Genomic DNA, 15,651 nt, shown 5'->3' with positions numbered 1-15,651 from the left:
AGACGAATGGATAAGGAAGATGTGGTCCATATATACTATGGAGTGTTATGCCTCCATCAGAAAGGATGAATACCCAACTTTTGTAGCAACATGGACAGGACTGGAAGAGATTATGCTGAGTGAAATAAGTCAAGCAGAGAGAGTCAGTTATCATATGGTTTCACTTATTTGTGGAGCATAACAAATAGCATGGAGGACATGAGGAGATGGAGAGGAGAAAGGAGTTGAGGGAAATTGGAAGGGGAGGTGAACCATGAGAGACTATGGACTCTGAAAAACAACCTGAGGGTTTTGAAGGGGCGGGGGGTGGGAGGTTGGGGGAACCAGATGGTGGGTATTGGGGAGGCACGTATTGCATGGAGCACTGGGTGTGGTGCAAAAACAATGAATACTGTTACGCTGAAAAGAAATAAAAAAAAAAAATAAGGATGTTGTTCCACAGAACCCAATATAATAATCAACCAGGAAATAAATATTAATATAATATTACCATCTGTTTCTCAGATCTCATTCACAACTCACCAGTTGTCCCAGGGATGTTCTTCATGAGTCCAGAATCCGGGATCACACCTTGTGTTTAGTTGCCTGGCACAACTGGTCTTCTTCAGTCTGGAACTGTTCCTTAGTCTTCTCTCATTTTCATGAACTTGATATTTTGGAAGAGTTCAGCCAAATCATGCTTCTTCTCTATTTGGTTTTATCTGATGTTTCCTCATGAATGAGTTCAGATTATTCTGGGCAGGATTACCCTAGAAGTGATGCTTTGTTCTTAGTTCATCATGTTAAAAGGTAGTCAGGCATGTCTTATACTTTTCTTGTTTGCTCCAGCCTTAGAATTACTAAGAAATGGAAAATAACATTTAGACATTTAGAAACCAAGGTCTGGGTTCTAAAGATGCTCATTGCTACTGGAGTATCTTTCCTGCTAGGTCTTCTCAGGGAATGGAATTAGAAAATACAAGTCTTGGGACGCCTGGGTGGCTCAGCTGGTTAAGCGGCTGCCTTCAGCTCAGGTCATGATCCCAGCGTCCTGGGATCGAGTCCCACATCGGGCTCCTTGCTCAGCAGGGAGCCTGCTTCTCCCTCTGCCTCTGCCTGCCACTCTGTCTGCTTGTGCTCACTCTTACTCCTCTCTCTCTCTCTGACAAATAAATAAATAAATAAAAAATCTTTAAAAAAAAAAAAAAAAAAAAGAAAATACAAGTCTTTACAAACTCTCTCTCTATGTCTGTCTGTCTGTTATCTATCTATCTATGCCTGGATCCTGTTAACCTCAAATGTTTACCTTTTTGCTCATTTCCCCCTGTATATAACCAATCTCTCATCTATGTGGGTCACCAATGTGGCTTGGCCCTGCTATCCCCAACCAGCTGGTTGAATATTGGGTTTTGGCTTTGCTGGTGATGCCAAGTACTTGCTCAGTCACAACCAAGAGGAAGGGACCCCAATGCATCTTAGGTTTCCTATTCCTATTATTACTTTTCTGTAGGTATAAAGTACTGCAGTGATTCCAAAAACAAAATTCAGCAGAGGAGGTAGTATTTGTTATGGGCTATATTATAAAAGACATTCCTAAATTAAAAATGGGATTCTCTAGTGGTTTAGTGGTTTCTTTTTTAGTTTTGTTTTTTCAAAATGAGTACTATTCTAAGATGTGAATGACAGGATTTTCGTGCTTAGCTTAAGATTCTGTTAAGGACAATAATAATAGCACTGGGATATGGGCTAAGCATTTTGATATTAAATATAGTTTCTGAATAAGAAACCATTTATATTGTTAAGGCAGATCTTTCTTTGGTTTCTTTTGGATTTATTTCTTGGTCACTCAAGTGATAGCTATTAGCAAAAACAATTTTTGTTGTGCCTTGTTTGTTGGTTTGCAATAATGAGAACAGTTATTGAGTCCAATAATTTTGTGCTTTTATTTTCAAGTAACAAAGTGTTCTTATTTTGTGATGACACTAAGGAAAGGCAGTTTAAAAGCTAGTTTTAAAGGATCTGTAGCTTTGAGAGGTTATAATTTAGAATGGAGGCATGGTGGTCAGAGGAAATGAGCCAAAGTTAAAAGCCTTTTCTGTGCCATTGAATCTGTAACCATCCTCAAAGTACTCTGCACTTTATGTCACAAAAAAGCCTCAAATCCCGTGGGTAAATGTTATCTGCAGGAACCTCATCATTTCTGAAAACAGTTCTTTTATTCTTAGAGTGTTTGAACAAGAAATACAAATAATAGTATTTTCTTCTCTTTTTGCAGGACAACATATGGATATAGGGGTTCTGCTATTTTTGAATAAGTGCTTTGTGATATAAAAAGCAAAATCAAATTTAAAATTAATGGTTGGTTAGACAGAAACTTAAGGTGTTGGTTAAATCTCTTTTGCCTCCTTTGTGAAGCAGGGGTGTCAGTCCTCTTTTCTTGTGGGGTTGTTTTATGCTTGATTTTCTTTTGGAAGATAAAATATAATTACTTGTCAGCCAAACAGTTATGGCATAGACAGTTTTGCAAATAGCTTTAAAGGTAGATCTTGATTATATATATATAAGCTGTCAGGAGCACATAAGATATGGGCAAAGCACTTGATGAGCAGTGAATGTGGTTGTACAGAGGAGAGGAGTGAGTGAAGGCTCACATCATTCTTGTGCTCTACATATGTTCATATTTTCTCATGAGTCTTTTATGATTTCTGCTCTCCTTGTCCAGCATAACTTTAGTTGCTTCTTATCCCCTTCCTCGTCTCCTTTACTCTCTCTCTCTCCCTGATATAAACTCACTCTCACACAAATACACATACAATCACACTTGAACTTAAATCATTGGTGTGCTTAGAAGTGTTCCCAGCTGGAGGCCACACAGGGCCAATGTCTATAATTGTGTGTTTGTGTGTACACACACATGCACACACATTCCATTTTCAAATAGTTGGCACTGAAAGTACTTGGCTTACCGTAGTACAATATGCAGCTCACGTTTGTTGAGCGAAGGAATCTGAGTGCCAAAAAGACAAGTAATATTAAGGACCGAAGTGAACAGAGTGAAGGAATGGGCAGAGTCTCATGAAGACATGATTTCTTCTATGAAGATTCGTTTGTTGTACGGATGGCTTCTCCAGAATGATCTAATATTCATATGGAACAGTTGTTAGCTTGAATCCACTGTTTTTCCCCACCTCTCTGAACCAAAATTTATTTGTGATTGACAGAGGGTAGTTCATTGAACTGTCCTGATACATCCCTGGAAAGGGTGGATCACGCCTTAGATGAAGGCAGTGATCTGGGTCCGGGGCCAGATACGTGTCCTTTTCCCTCCTCTCGATAGAGGTCTTCTTACTGCAGCTCATTTTATGTCTTTTGACAGCCAAGTAACACAGAGTAGAGTGAAATGACTTTTGTGTGACAGAAACCATAGCAAACCACGCGGGACATTTGCCTTTAAAAACAACAATAAAAAGATCAAACATTCTCGAGTGACCACTTTAACAGTTTACAGTTTGGAGTGGTACTGCTAGTCCTGTCAATGAAAATTACCGCTTGGCATCTTTTTGGAGTATCTAAATGTGTGGTCAGGGACCCACTTGGGCACGGGGTAGTGCTATAAGCCCAGTTCACGGTTTTCTGTACTACTTCCTAATGTGTCCGAAATGCTGAGAGCAGGCCACTGCTTCCCCTGCTACTTTTTTTCTTATGTCAATATCTTCCCCTTTCTTTCCATGTGGAGTTACATTTACTCCATGGGATAGCAGCAAGTCCACTTCTAACTTACTGAAACCATTTTCCTCCATTTGGTACTAAGTCCAAAGTTTCAGGAACAAAAAATTCTTCAAGTTGGTTATTAGGTATAATAGAGAGCCCAACGAAAATGCGTGCATGTGTACAACAAAAGATGTACACAAGAGTGTTCATAGCAGCATTCCTCCTAATAGCGCCACATGGGAACACCGCTAAGGTCTGTCAACAGTACAATGAATACATTGTGGTATATTCATCAGATGTGGTGTAGTCATTCATTGTAGAGCAATGGAAACAAATGAACAGCTGGTCCAGGTGGCAACATAGATGAATCTCAATCATGTTAAAGGAAGCCAGATGAAAAAGAATACATCATGTATTCAATTTATATAAAGGTTAACCATTGACAAACCTCATTTTTGGTTTTGGAAACGGGGGTAATGATTACCTTTGGGAAGGAGGAAGAGTAGTGACTCAGAACGGGCAGACCCGTGGTGTAGTCACTAGCGTGGGTGGCGGTTACATGGTTATCTTCACGTTGTGGTAAGTCATGCCGAATCATCACGTTTGTGCCCCTTTCTGTGTGTGTTATGTTTCCATTAAAAAACTTAATTTTAGGGACTTCTGGGTGGCTCAGTTGGTTGGACGACTGCTTTCGGCTCAGATCTTGATCCCGGAGTCCCGGGATCGAGTCCCGCATCGGGCGGGACTCCATGGGGAGTCTGCTTCTCCCTCTGACCTTCTCCTCGCTCATGCTCTCTCTCACTGCCTCTCTCTCAAATAAATAAATAAATAATCTTAAAAAAAACCTTATTTTTAAAAAATTGATGTAATTATTCTCTTGTGTGTAATGTCTACTTTTTTCTGGATGCTTTCAAGGTGTTTTTCTTTGTCTTAGTTTTATGTTTGACTATAACTTGTATAGGTGTGATTTTCATTGTAATTTTCCTCTTGTGTTTCACTGAACTTTGCGAATCTATAATTTCATACTTTTCACCAAATTCAGAAAGCAGGCTGCCAATATATTTTTAAATTAGACTTAAAGAAAGTAGAGGGACTAAGCTCACCTACACTTTGTATACCCTCAGGAAAAGACGACACTGTATATACATTATTCGTTTTAAGCATATACTTTGCTTTATAGGTCAGCATCTCCACTTCACAAGTTCCTGTCTCCCAGCTGGCCTCGTAAAACTGAACTGAACCAGTTTTCCCATTTGTTCTAAGTTCTTGTCTAGCCTGTCAACTCTTAAGCCACTAACGACTAACCAGTGTATACCCTTACCTTAGACTATACCTCCTAAAGCTCTTCACAGTGGAAGGCTTTCTCTTTACCACTGTGTTTCAGGGGCCACTGAAGACTGGTGGTGTTGTATATATACAGGTGTATGTATAGGTGTTGACCACTCACACCTAGCTTTTGCCAGCTCAGTGCAGATCCTTTTGTGCATGAAAAATACCCATCCTTTTTTCTCTTCCATTAACTGGCCAGAGGGAACTTCTTGTGATGCCAGTTTATGTGGACTGAGGGAGAAGTGCTGAAGCATTAGGGGTAGGTACTGTAATAGTCTGAGTTATCTGCTCATTCAGCTTAGCTGTGGCCATGTTCCCAGTCTTTGAGGGAGTGGAGTGCTGTTGTGCCCATCTAGTTGTATGGTTTGGCAAATCAGATAACGGCAGCTTATGATGGTGGTTTGATTATTCACCTAGTCCTTTGATGTCCTGTGGTCAGGTGTTCCAGCTCTCCCAGGGACCACTAGCAAATTGGGAGAGCAATCTTAATAAGGTCCCCAAGAACCACATGTGATTAGCACTGACGCATTGCACTATGACACTGACCATGCAGTTGTGCAGTGGCCATTTCTAAAGGCACTTTCTGGTTATAAAGCATTCACACATGTTCTATCTCATAGGGCACGGTATCCTTTCTGCTCGCCTCCAGGTGATGTAAAAGGCCCATGTGAAATCGAGATTACACAGAGGACCTGGTGGCTCTGGTGGCTCTGCAGTCCATGATGCAACTACTACTACTACTATTACTACTACTATTACTATTGTTAACTACTACTCCTACTACTGCTGCTGCTGCTGCTAGTACTACTTCTACTACTTACTACTACTTCTACTACTATTACTACTACTTCTCCTCCTTTTTCTCCTCTCTCTCCTTCTTCTTGAATGAGAATTTAATGTTGGGGAAGGAACTGAGGGTGTAGCCTTTGGCAAGGAGACATGCTGGCCCTGATTTTGGGCCACAGATGCAGAAGCAGACAGGGCAGGGTCCGACAGACAGGTGTGCAGCCCAGGTGGCACAGATCAGGTATTCGTACAAGCCATAGTGACTTATGGTGCCATCCAAGTGCGCAAACCTGGGGTTGACATCCAGGAAATGGGCCCATGGGTGGCCAGCCAATGCTACCCAGACCAACCCATTCACCCATCAGTTTTTCTCTTGAAGTGGGTTAGGGTGCTGGCCTCTGGGAGCAGTCCTGACACCATTGGTTCACCAGCTGGACGATGGTCTCGATGCCACCAGTCACTTGCTCTGCTATGTGCCTGTGGTGGTTGGTACTCACTCCAGACCACTACAGTCTTGGGCCAGATTTGTTCCAGCTCCCCAATTCTCCAGCTGCCAAAGCACCTGTTCTGTGTCACTACCAATACCGAAGTTAAGAATGTGCAGAGAATAAAAGAGCTCCCGCCAGATCTTGCACTGGTGCATTAGATGGACCCAGGAGTTCCTGAGTAAGAAGACTGTGTTCCTTATCTTTGCTGTGGGCTATGAACCCAGGTGCAGGGACATTCAGTGTCCATTGCCCTGCATGTCCTGCACCCGCAGGGACTTGCTGGTGCCTTCTCCTCTTCACTCATCATGGTGCTACAGCTCAGCTGGATCCAGTGTCTTTTTTAAAGGCAAACTGCCGTATTTGAAAGAACATAAGCAGTAGAAATCCAAGATTTGAATAACAGTTGAGATTAGAACCCCAACTACTTGATTCTCTTCTTCTCCATTTGGGTCTCTGCTCAAATGTCATTGTGGCTCCCAGACCAGAACCATTAAGAGTAGAGGTAGAGGGAATTTTAGGTTTCCATCTTTAAGGCACAGTAACTCCACCAAATGGCTTAAACTGTGGCTAAGTATGATAGCTTTGTAAGTATGTATGTAAGTATGTAAGTATGGCATTGTGCCATACCCTGCACTTCAGATGCACATAGGTGGAAATCCTGGAGGGACATAAGTGCTTTCTGCCCCAAGACACATTAGACCACATTTTCTCCCTACTTTCCTCTTTGAGACCAATGATAATCACTTCTTACAGGTGTTTTTTGTTGTTGTTGTTGTTGTTTGTTTGTTTGTTTTTTGTATTAGAACATAATAAATCATGGGCCATGGAGTAGACAGAAGTTAGCTTGCTCTTAATGTGATGAATCTGTGCCTTTCGCTTTAAGAACGTTTGCTGTATGTAAGAATGAATCAGATCCTTGGTACTATAGAGAACAACATTTGTAGTTACCATTAACCAAAGGATCCCAGTGATGACTTTATAACCTGAGTAAAGTCTTAATACAGAAAGGGTTTTTGCCTGCATCTGAATTGTCATCTCTTTAGCCACTTTCACTTCCATCTTTGTGGAAAACATGCTCTTTCTCCTGTTCAGAGCTGTCTATACACCTGTGTTCTAGGTCTTCTCTTTCCCCAGCTCCTTAGGCCATTGTTTCATTAATTACTTATGGCCTTTTGAACTAGCCCCTCTTCCCTGATTGCTTTTCTGACCTTTTGAACATGATCAAGTTTTTCTCAAGTCAAAACACAAAGACAGAAGTACTCAGACCCTCCCTTAATTCTGTGCTCAGTGCTTGATGATTCTTTTATTCACAAGTAGGATTCTAGAAACAAGCCACTCTACCTGGCCTCTCTACTTCCTTGCGTCCCCTGTGTTGTACAGCCTTCTGCGATCTTGCTTGTTCACACAGCTCTGCTGGGAAGGTCATCAATCTCTGACTTCCGAATGTTATCAGTCTCTCACTTCCTAAATGTTAAAGGTCATCAGTCTGTGACTTACCAAATGTTCAACGTTTTTCAGTGCTTCTTTGAAAACTACTCTTAATACTTGATTCTGTTGAGTGTTAGTTCATTAAAACATTCTTCTCTTTTGGTTTCTGGGACTCTACCCTTCATGAGTTTTTCTCCTTCGTATCTAGCTACCCCCTGTTAGTGGACTTGCTTTCTACCCTTTCTCTCCTTTGTGGTGTCTTTAGTGTTCTTCCTTGGACTCCTGGCCCTTTCCACTCTAGAGCTTCCCCTGAGTAGTCAGAACCCCTTGTAAGGATCAGCAGCCAATTATTATGCCAATTATAGACTAAGAACTCCAAACTCTCAAGCTTTGGCTTAGGCCATTTTCCTGATACCCAGTTGCTTCCCAGATATTGCAATAAATATCCTGGAAGATAGAAGAAAATAAATTGAAGAATATCCAAGAATGAGTTGATAGACACATGTGATGATAACAGAGCTGTTCTTCCTCCTTTATTTGCTATTTTGGTGTGTGTAAGAACCTTGACTCCATTTCTCAGCCTAGAATGTTGATAAGCATTTCATCCTTCCATTTAGCTTACAATAGCACAACCGGCATGGTACCTGTCATATCCTAGGCATGCAGTGTTATGTTTGGATGCATGAATGAATACGTGACTTCTTTTCCTCCATCCCTTACATACATTCAGTCACCAAGTTCTGTCCCTTCCACCTGGCTCTCTTCTGCTCACTGCTAGTGGAGTTTCCTCCCTCCACTTCTTCATCTCCACTGTTACTCGTCTAATTGAAGCTGTCTACGTAGCTTACATATATTCTGTTAGCCACATTAAAAAATAAAACTAAAAGAGGTGATAGCGATTTTAATAATGTATTTTATTTGATCCAGTATATCCAAAATATTATTTCAACATGTGGTCTAATCACATTTCAATGTCCTCAACCTATACATACCTATTCTCTTTGTCTGGAAGCCTCTGATCCTTCTACTCTACAAACTTGTTCATATGGTATCAGCCTGAATGCTGTTTCCTTCATGAATCCTACCTTGAGTTATTTTGGCAAATTTCTTATACTTGTGGCTTTTGAGCTTTTTTTTTTTTTTTTTTGCCATATCAAGTAGAAAGCATATTTTACATTGTGACCAAGATGTAAGCGTATGTGTGTGTGTCTTCCCATATTTTTGCCTATAACTGTACTGAAATCTCTGTGTCTGTTCCTAAATTTATACCTATGAGAAACTGGAAAAGAAGTTCAAACTTGTTGTATTTCATTTTGCACACATAAATCTATTATTGCATTTGCCAGGCTGCACTAATTTATTTATTTTTTGCATATATTTCCTTCCTATTCTCTACACCTTTTCATAAATAAATAAATAAATAAATAAATTTTTTGTGACAAGTCCAGTGCCTGGTCAATGTGTGTATTCAGTATATATTTACTGACTGACTCAAGTCTAGAAAAGCTGTTCATATGGGTTCAAAGACATCATTTTAACCATCAATATTAATAAGCTACAATAGTTTGTGCAGGGCTGTTTCAACCCTGGCTGACGGAAATACAAACACCTGGGTGATAGAAAGGTTTTCTTTATTCCCCGATCTTCTTATATCTGAATAAGGATCTCAGATATGTTCTCTTATTCTGGCCACATGGAAGATGGATAGCAGTGAGAACTTGATGTTTTTCACTTAGAATCAACTCCAATACTGTAGAGAAACACATTTTGGTACTTCTTATGAAGGGAGCTGAAGTTTGTACTCTGAGGTTAGCAGTTTATGCCTGGTATTTAAAAAAATTTCTGAAGACATGATACAAGCTCAGAGCATATCAGAGAGAAGCCAGATGGCTCATTTCTAGACCAGTTTTACTGCTAATTAAAGGGCTAATTTTTCTCTCACAAACTCAAGAGTGTGAATGTATTTATTGTCAAAATACTCGATAGCTGGACAAGCTAAATTGGTTCACGAAGACCTAATTGGGTATTTTCCATCTTGCAAAACTCTGGTGCTGATATTTAAGAGACCTGGGGAATAGCTGTTAGTAAAGGTATTGATTACAAGTCTGCTGCTTTTTAATAGCTGTGTATTAACTCAAGAAGCTGGATTTCAAGAGACTAAAATTTTGAAGAAAAATAACATTCTCAACAGCTAGAACTAGTCTTTTCACTTCCACTTATCTGAATAGTTTTGCTTTTATTACATTTTAAGTGTTGCTGTCAGCCTGCGTGAAGAGACCCACATGACGAGATTGCTCTTACTCTGACAAAAGATCATTATCTGGCTGGAGCATATTCTAGGAATCAATAAATATATAATATGCTATTTCAGATTCTTTGAAGATATTAAGTAAAATCTCATTTTGGATGTAGGAGGTGTTTCTTAATAAATATTTAAAACCTCTATTGGCAGGGCCTTAATGTGACAGCTAATAAATACACCATTGAATAAGTGTTAACAAAAAGACATATTATGGTGAAGTGCCTTCAAATTACGTAGGTGAAATAATAAAGTATCACCTTTTCCTCACAAACAAATTAGCGATGATTTAATTCTTTCATATTAATTGATGTTGAGGAATACACACAGCAAAGTTTTTGATAGAACTATTTTTACCTTCTCTTAGTAATTTACTTGGGATTTTTATTCAGATAATTCATAAACTAAATTAACTTCAGAGAAGATATATTGCCACTTGCAATATATATATGGATTTTGTTTTTTACCTAAACTTCATGTACATGTATGAATGCTGTTACAAATGTTAGGGAATATTTAACCAAGGTCCTGACTTAGAAAGTTGCCTTTCATCTAAAAATTTCAAACTTGAACTGACTTGCTGCTTTTTCTTACTGTAAAAACACCTTTTTTTTTTTAGAAGATTTATTTATTTAACAGAGATCATAAGCAGGCAGAGAGGCAGGCAGAGAGAGAGAGAGAGAGGAGGAAGCAGGCTCTCCACTGAGCAGAGAACCCGATGCAGGGCTTGATCCCAGGACTCGGGGATCATGACCTGAGCTGAAGGCAGAGGCTTTAACCCACTGAGCCACCCAGGTGCCCCTAAAAATTTTTTTATTAACATATAATGTATTATTAGCCCCAGAGGTACAGGTACTTTTTCTTACTTTTTAAAATGAGTTCCTGTTTATTTGGTGAGCAAATAGTTTGCATTTACATGTTAAACAATTTTGTTATTTAGAGTTCATAATATATACCATTTTGGTATCTCTGGAATTTTCTGTCTTGAAGCTGAAAGCCTTCAGATAGATATTGTTACTATTAGCTATTATTATTTGAGAAAATGACTGGCGTTTCCATTTGCCTTTCAACATGGTAACCTTCCACTATATTCACATCATAAGGGAACTTTGTTTTTTGGCTCGGTAAAATATCGACGGTGTTTTTCTGAGGTGCAGCCAGCTAATATGAGACTGTTGTAGGTACAATGTTATGAAATTTTAATTCACCTTGTAAGTATCATGGCCTATCTTGCCATTGTAAAATGACTTGTATTTAAAAACCTGTAACAAGTATAATCCTGGAAAATGAAATAATAATTCATATACTCTCATTAGTAAGTCTTTGACTAGACTATAAATTTTCATTTACCTATCAATTTAAGTGGGAAGCTGACATTGTACATGGTCTCTCTTATCTCTAATATGACTTTTTTTTTACTGTAAGGTTTATGAGAAGCTTTAGGTGATACTTTATTTTTTAATACTGGTCTTCTCTTGCTCTGGATTGATGCCACGTATCTCATTCTTCAGCTAAACAGCTCATATTCTACTGTCTCATTAGCCTTTCAGTAAATGGGATGCAAAATGGTCTCATTAGTCTTTTGATAAATATCATTTTAATTAAATATGCATAAATATGGAAAGACCTGTGTAACAATGTCTTTAAGTAATTATGATATATTTTATATTATTTTGCATTATTATGGAATTGTGTACCTATTTCTGATGCAGAATAATTACACCATTAGGAGTTTATACTAACCTGTTTTTTGTGTTTATAAAGATCACAAGTTTATCAAGTAGGTGGCTTGAGTTAATTTGATTTCACCTTTATCACAGTGCTAATGGAATTGATAGTGTAAGTTCGCCTGTGCCAAGAAGTAAAGAACTCAGATTTAATAACAGTGTTGATTCAGAAAACTGATCTGTTGCCTGTAGTATTTTTCTTAAATATAGATTCTTTAATACAATTGAATATTGTAAAAACTCTTCCACTTTACTTCTTTAGCTATTCACTAAACTCAAATTTATGATATTCCAGAGGTATTGGTTAAGAAAGGAGTTGAGAGAAAGAAAGGTCTAACTTGGATCTTAGATTTGCCATTTAGTATCACAGTGCTTTTGGGTGATTATAATAACAATACCTGCCTCAAAGGATCCTCTTTTTGAGAAATAATTAAGATAATAAGATTTACTAAGTTTTAAATATACAAAGTACTAGTAGTTTTATTATCATGATAATAAAGTCATGAGCTTTTCCCCCTAAATATATTTCATTTTGCTGGAAATTGTATTGATCAATATTTGCATTGTGGCAATTACAAAAAGTGGATAAGTATACCACTGTAAACTTTTTTTCTTTTTTTTGGACCTCTTGAAGGCCCGTGTACACAGCACATTGAAAAACATTACATAGTTCACATTTAATGAAGTTTAATTTAATTTGCATGGTTTCAACTGGTATAAAATGACTGTCATGCAAATATGCTTGTTTCCTGTTGTATCATTATTTTATAATAGTTCTGTATTATCTGCCAAAGTAATTGTAAACAAAAATTGTTTAGAAATTATTTTTTAGCTTCCTCTTACATATCTAAAAGTTTGTAAAAAAATTTTTTTTCAACCACCAAGTCTATTTAGTAAATGTTTGCTGGATTTTAACCTGATACACTTTTTTTTTTTAACCTGATACACTTTTAAATATTTATTTTTATTTAATTTTATTTTTAATTTAGATTTTGTTAATTAACAAACAGAGCTTTCCTTCCTCTCTCTCTGCCTGCCTCTCTGCCTACTTGTGATCTCTGTCTGTCAAGTAAATTAAAAAAAAAAAAAAAGAAAAAAAAATAATGGGGTGCCTGGGTGGCTCAGTGGGTTAAGCCTCTGCTTTCCGCTCAGGTCATGATCCCAGTGTTCTGGGATCAAGCCCTGCATTGGGCTCTCTGCTCAGCAGGGAACTTGCTTTCCTTCCTCTCTCTCTCTGCCTGCCTCTCTGCCTACTTGTGATCTCTGTCTGTCAGGTAAATTAAAAAAAAGAAAAGAAAAGAAAAGAAAAACAAACAGAGCACATTGGTTTCTGGAGTAGAATTCAGTCATTCATCACTTACATGTAACACCCAGTGCTCATCACAAGTGTCCTCTCTACTGCCCATCACGCATCTAGGCCATCCCCCACCCACCTACCTCCAACAACCCTCAGATTGTTCTCTATCATCAGCAGTCATTTATGGCTTGTTTCCCTCTCTCCTTTTTTTCTTTTCCCCCTTCCCATATGTTCTTCTATTTTCTTTCTTAATTCCACATCTGAGTGAGATCATATGGTATTTGTCTCTCTCTGACTGACTTATTTCACTTTTAATACACGCTAGCTTTATCCATGTCATTACAAATGGTAAGATTTCATTCATTTTTGTGGCTGAATAATATTCCGTTGTATATATACAGCACATATTTATTCATTTATCAGTCAATGGACATTTGATGCGTTCTTTCTGTGCCCCTTGATTTTAAAAGAAAAATGGATAAATAAAACCATTATTCATGGAGCAGTAATAAAATCAATTATGGTATAGTCATACTACATATAGTATTAAGATGTTAAGACATTTATATATATTTTGTACATATGAAATGATACATGCATAGAAAGAATTGTATTAGGATTCATTGCAAATTATTGATAAAATTACTTCTACAGTAAGGATTGGAGCAGTGTAATTCTTGAGTGTATATCAAGTAGAGTTTCACGATTGCAAGCAACCTAAATTGAGAGATGATCTAAGCAAAAAAGGGGAATTTATTAATGTTTGGCTGTATCACAAAATTGAAAATTGAATTGAATAAGTAGGCCTCAGGAAGCATAGATGTAGAAACAGCTCAGAGAGTTAAGTGGCAGTAATTTGTGAGTAGTTTCTATGGCAGGAGAGGGATTTGAAGACTTCTGGAACTGATAGCCCTACTAGAGTGGCACAAAATGGGGGCAGGGTGATGGGGTGGGGGATGGTAGTTCACCAAGGGAAAGGGTACTGTTCATGAAGAGCGTCAGAGATTTCTACTACAGAAGGATGTTTTCCTTTGTAATTTCCTTTGTATTAACGTCTTTTTTTTTTTTTTTTAAATAGCTTGGTTGTGATTTAATCCATATGCCGTATGATTCAACCATTTTGAGGTATATAATTAAATGACATAGTATTAGTCACAAAATTATACATTCATCAGTACAATCACTTTTTGAATACTTTCATTACCCCAAGAAGGAACCCCATAGCCCTTAGCCATCACCTCCAAACCATCTCTCTACACTCAGTCTGTAGTAGCCACTAACCTGCTCTCTGTCTCTATATATTTCCCCATTTTGAACATTACTTATTAATGAAATTATACAATATGTGGTTCTTTGTGACTGACTTCCTTCCCTTAGTGCAGTATTTTCAAGGTTCATGAGGCTATAGCATATATCAGTAATTTATTCCTTTTTATGACTGGAAAATTTATTCCGTTATAGGGATATACCACATCTTATTTATCCCCTCATCAGTTAATGGGCATTTGGATTGTTTCCACCTTTTGGCTATTATGAATAATGCTGATATGAACTTTCAGCTACAAATTTTTGTCCGATTACCTGTTTTCAGTTCTCTTGGCTATATAGTTAGGCATTGTATTACTGGATCGTATGGTAACTCTATGCTTCAGCAGTTGAGGAGCCACCAAACTGTTTTTCAGAAGTCCTGCACTATTTACAGTCTCACCAGCAGTGTCGGGAGGTTTCTGTTTCTCTACATCTTTATTAACAGTTTCAATGTCTTTTTGGTTATAGCCATCGAAGTAGTGGGTATGAAGTAGTATCTCGTTGTGATTTTGATTTGCATTCATCTGGTGACTATTGATGCTGAATGTTTTCTGTGTCCTTTTTGGCTATATATATAGGTATTTATATACATATATTTATATACATAGTGTGGATATATATCTATATAATTTTTTAAAAGTAAAAATGTCAGATTTTTTTTTCTTACCATTGCTTTTCATTATTTATAATTTTGGATGTGTGTTTAACACAGAGTTAGTTGTGCATAATTTTTCTGTGAGCTGAGTATTATGACATTAAAAATAAAAAGAGCTTAGAGAAGGGAAGTAATTTGCTCAAGAACACAGGACTAGTAAGTCACATAGGCTCTGAATCCAGGCCATTTTAATTCCAGTGCCTGGTGTCCTAAACACGAGACTGTAATGTGTATTAAATAATATGTGTTCTCAAGTTTACTGTATTGTTGTTAGTTTGTTTTGCCTGCCTTTATAATCTTATAGAAACAAAGACTCTGAAATTGCGAAGAGATCTCATAGTTTGTCAAGTCTCACCTCTACCCAGTGTAGGTAATCTGCCCACAGGTTTGCTAAGGCCCGATTGTTTAGCCAGGATTGTATGTTGTTTTCCACCTACATCAGAATCAGCTCAGTTGTTTGTTAAAATTGCATATTTCTACGCTTCACCCCCAACTTCATAAATACGCCAGTTGAGTACCGGGCCTAGGAAACAAAATTTTAAGTGAGTGGATTGAGAACCACTCCTTTGGTGGCAGGCATCTCACCGTCTCACAAGAGCATTATTTTGTTGGAGGCTTTTGATGTTTCCTGGTAGCTTTTTATC

At 38.0% G+C, this 15,651-nt stretch overlaps 1 protein-coding gene and 1 pseudogene across 3 annotated transcripts in view; one reads left to right on the top strand and one right to left on the bottom strand.

Moving 5' to 3' along the window:
* IMMP2L (inner mitochondrial membrane peptidase subunit 2) overlaps positions 1–15,651 on the top strand; it is an 867,031-nt gene that overhangs the window by 144,707 nt on the left and 706,673 nt on the right. The window lies entirely within an intron of this gene.
* LOC131830031 (platelet-activating factor acetylhydrolase IB subunit alpha1-like) lies at positions 5,242–14,876 on the bottom strand (annotated as a pseudogene).

Source organism: Mustela lutreola, chromosome 4 (genome assembly GCF_030435805.1).
Source record: "Mustela lutreola isolate mMusLut2 chromosome 4, mMusLut2.pri, whole genome shotgun sequence".
Lineage (NCBI taxonomy): Eukaryota > Metazoa > Chordata > Mammalia > Carnivora > Mustelidae > Mustela > Mustela lutreola.
Note: the sequence above shows the minus strand (reverse complement) of the source record. Positions and strands in the feature narration are given on the sequence as shown.